Raw genomic sequence first — 4338 nt, forward strand, 5'->3', positions numbered from 1 at the left:
TGTTGCTAAAAACACTCCTGTTTTTGCCAAACAACACTGTTTTGGAGGTTTGCCACCACAAACACAGAGCTTGCTGTGAGGAAGATTTGTGCGTTTGGCGGGACCACGAGATTATAATAATGTGAGAGGCAAGACAAACTTGTATGTCTTCAATTAGTCATACATTAGCCAGCAGATTTAAAACAGCGGCTTCATTCTCATTAACGAGCAGCTAAGAGTGGAGATACTAGTGAAGCGATTTAGGACCTGAAAATGCACGGGAAGTTACGTTCTGAGTGTGTACAGTTCCAAGGACATTCTCTCCATGTCCAACTTCATGTTCTACAGAGATCTTAGCCTCTAAGGACACAAGACCAAAGCTAATTAGGAATCAGTTGAGATGCAGCCCAGTAAGCCTCGACTTTTACCAAATTGGGAAGATGGCAGTCAGGAGAAAAGTTAGCTCTCTAAACTGAGACAACCCATGATGCTTTCAGCTTCCCTGTTAGCTTAGCTGGCCCAAGAAGGCTCTGTAGGATAGCACCGTGAAAATGGCAGCTCACCACTCTGCTCTTAGAACAAAATATTAAGAAAATAGAAATCTGCCTGGCAGTGGTTAAAAAAAAACAGGTGGTTAGAAGATTTTACCTTCCATTTTTATTTCTTTTAATGTTAACTTCTGTATCTGACACTTGGGCCATGGATAGGCTTCAGTCATATATTTATTCCCACAGGAATAAAATAAACTGGGATCTCTGCCCTGTTCTAGTAAAACTAAAGAGGGTGCAACTCGTGTCTAGCACAAATGTGACTTCCTCTGAAAGCAGCGCCTGGGCTCTGAACACACGGTGCTACCAAAGCCAGGGTTTATGGGTTGTGTGGAACTTGGAACAGATTTTTTGATAGGAACAAATGCGATTAGCCCGAAGGCCAGCCCACCTGGTTTGCTCATAATGGCTTCATAAGGGAACCGTCTATTACAAAACCCAGCCACGGTGTTAACGGTGCTTCTGGTGGGAAACGGTTCAGACCACGCTTGGGTTGCTGTCCTTCTCTCTGGCAGCAGTGGGATTGGGGTCCTCCTTGGCTGTTGTATAGGGACACAGAGTTGGTTGAACCCTGTGGAGAAGGTTGTTGATGGGTGGGAATAGGCAAGGACTCAAGTATGGAAGCAAATAGGATTGAGGGGCTGTGAAAGAGAAGACTAGAGAGTGAGGGGATGAGAAGGTTGGAGGCTCCTAACAGCATAAGCCCTAAGGTCTCTGCTTATGACTTGTCTCCTTTTCAAAAAATTTTTATCTTTGAGGACAATATCAAGGATGCAGATGTTCCTAAGGTCACCTCATAAACAAAGGAAATGATGGGGCATTAGCTAAATTTAAAGAATTGGGGTTTCCAGGGAATCTTGACATAAGCCTGGGCTCTTCTAACACAGTTGTTACCAACCAGGGTTCTTGGCTTCCTTAATCAATAGAAATTGGTCAGAGGCCAGACAAGAAATTCAGGCAAGACTTTATTAGGGCCCCTGCTGCAGCAGAGGGGAGTGAGAACAAGCAACAAGTTCCCTTGCTGAGGGAGGCAAGCTGGTTCCCTATATGGGGTGAGGGTAGGGATGGGTCCAGGGGTCGGGCCGGAAGGGTGGCTTAGGTGTTTTGCCCACCCCTTAGGTGGTGTTGAGTGCAGGGGGCATGCACAGTACCCTGCTTTTGCTCCTGACACCTTTTTTTTGCTCCCGGCCCTTCAGAAGTGGCAGTTGGGCTTTTTTTGGTCTTTTTGTATCTTTTGTCCAGAATTTGCCCCAACTGTACACACACACAGTTATTTTTAGTCCCTTATAGTTTACTTGTATTTTGTAGTTCGAGGAGACATTTGTCCAGGTGCAAGCATTGCAGCACTGCAGCAAAGGGTCCCAGGCCTGTCTCACAATGAACTATAGAATTCTGATTTTATTGAACACCTCATCAGAGTTTCGTGTATTGGACTTTTCAGCAGTTACGGCCATCAGAAAGAAAAGTCAAAATTGAATAGATGTCAAACTTTACCCTGACATGGACATCACTGTAACCAAGGCCTCATTATAATTTCATCTTACTCAAGGCAAAACAATATTCAGCTGCTTGTTGAAATGTGAGCAGAGTTCAAATTTTATTTTTCTTTATTTGTCAATTTTAACTTAGTCCAATTTTTATTTCCGGAAGTACACATTAATTTTTGCATGGAAAACACAACTACACATCTTCTAAATGGTTGGTCTATGTGAACAAAAACCATCTACAGTGAAATATATAAACTTGGGAGAAAGATCCATACTGTCAAAGCATTCATGTCCCCCAAACCGTCAAGATTCATTGCCCTACAGGAATGAAAGTACAGGCATTAATTTTGGGTCCACTTTGTAGTTAGTTGTAATGTGATGGGTGGCTTTTGAGAGGAGCTGGAGAGTTTTCAGCAGCATTCAAACGGTGATTTTAGGGCTTATTCATTTGAAAGTACTAAATGCCTCAGTTCCTGTTTTAAGATGACAAATGCAAATTTTAAATATACTTGTGGGGTTTTTTTAAGTTTGAATTTTTATTTTTTAAATTTATTGAAGTGTAGTTGATTTGCAATGTCATGTTTATTTCTGCTGTACAGCAAAGTGATTCAGTTATATATATACATATATATATGCACACACATTCTTTTTCATATTCTTTTCCATTATGGCTTATCACGGGATATTGAATATAGTTCCCTGTGCTATACAGTAGGACCTTGTTGTTTACTTGTGGGGTTTTAACCTATGACTTAGTTTATGAAAGAGAAATATAGTTGTAAATGTATAATATTTATATATAACATATATTTGTATATAACATTATAATATTCATATTATAGGTATTATTTAAGCTGATAATAATCCCTGATTGTTAAATTATTATTTCTTGCTATGACACTTGGTCCAGGTTATTGTTAATGAAAAAGTGTCACTTTCTGCCATCTTTCTGCGTCACTGTCATGGTGCCCATGAAGGTCCTGGCTGATGCTCTCAAGAGCATCAACGATTCTAAAAAGAGAGGCAAAGCCCAGGTTCTCATTAGGCCATCCTCCGAAGTCATCATGCAGTTTCTAACTGTGATGATGAAGCATGGTTACGTTGGCGAGTTTGAAATCATTGATCACAGAGCTGGGAAAATTGTTGTGAGCCTCACAGACGGGCTAAGCAGGTGTGGAGTGATCAGCCCCAGATTTGACGTGCAATTCAAAGATCTGGAAAGATGGTAGAATAACCTGCTCCCTTCACGTCAGTTTGATTTCATTGTACTGCCAACCTCAGCTGGCATCGTGGACCATGAAGCAAGCTGAAAACACACAGGAGGGAAAATCCTGGGATTCTTTTTCTAGGGATGTAATACATCTGTGCACATAAAATGCCTCAGTGGACACACACAGAGACACACACAAAGTATAATGTGTAAGCTCTTTAGAATTGGGAACTCTACCTTCCATGTTCTTTGAATTTCCTTAAGACCCAACCTCTTCCTCTCCATCTTTTTATATAAATCAGAACCTATTCTATATCCCGGCAGTGTAAGTACTCACTCGCGGTCTGAGTATCTTTCTTTACTCTGGTCTTCTTATCACCTCCATCTACTCAGTATTCTAGTTACTCTTTTCAGGTGTTGCTCTCTTTGTCAATATCAACTGTTAATCCTCTTAATTCTTTCTGATATTCCATTGTAATCAGCTTTGCTCACTTTACCAGCTTTCTGTTATCACAGCCTTCTTGAAATCCCACCCCCCATGCTCCAGTCTCCTTGCGGGCAAGAAAAACTTGAACATAAACATTTGATAGCCATCACCTGAGCACACTTTGTATATGTCAGGCAATAGGATAGGTTCTGGGGATAAGATACAGTCTCTGCCCTCAAAGAGTTAAAATCCAGGCAGATTAAGCAGCCTGGTAGACTCTTCCAGGAACTTCTGTCTCTGCTAGGAAGGGAAAGGGCTGTTGTGAATGAATAGTTCGGGTGCTACCCACCCTGCCTTATTTACCTATCAAGTGTGCCCCAGAGCATTGTATGGGTGCTAAGTAAATATGCCATTCCCCAGTCTCACTTTACAGAGGGCCAAGCAGACGGGCAGAGGTGGTGGCCATTTTATAAATAAATTCATTTCAAAAATTAAACAGTCCAAGAACATTCCAATTTTCCTACCAAAAAGTCCCATTCCTTTTTGACCACTGTGATATGTGTCCATACTTACAGAAAGATTGCTTTGAACTTTATTTAATTGGAAAATCAGTCCACAAAAGTTTACTGAGCAGAGGTTGTGATCTGCCAGATTCTGGGGACACAGCAGAGAACAAAGCCAAGACCC

The 4338-nt window shown here is 41.4% G+C and overlaps 1 pseudogene; it reads left to right on the plus strand.

Moving 5' to 3' along the window:
• The first annotated feature begins 2976 nt into the window (after nt 1-2976).
• LOC132487734 (small ribosomal subunit protein uS8-like) lies at nt 2977-3363 on the plus strand (annotated as a pseudogene).
• The last annotated feature ends 975 nt before the right edge of the window (nt 3364-4338 follow it).

The sequence above is a fragment of the Mesoplodon densirostris genome, chromosome 4, assembly GCF_025265405.1.
Source record: "Mesoplodon densirostris isolate mMesDen1 chromosome 4, mMesDen1 primary haplotype, whole genome shotgun sequence".
NCBI lineage: Eukaryota > Metazoa > Chordata > Mammalia > Artiodactyla > Ziphiidae > Mesoplodon > Mesoplodon densirostris.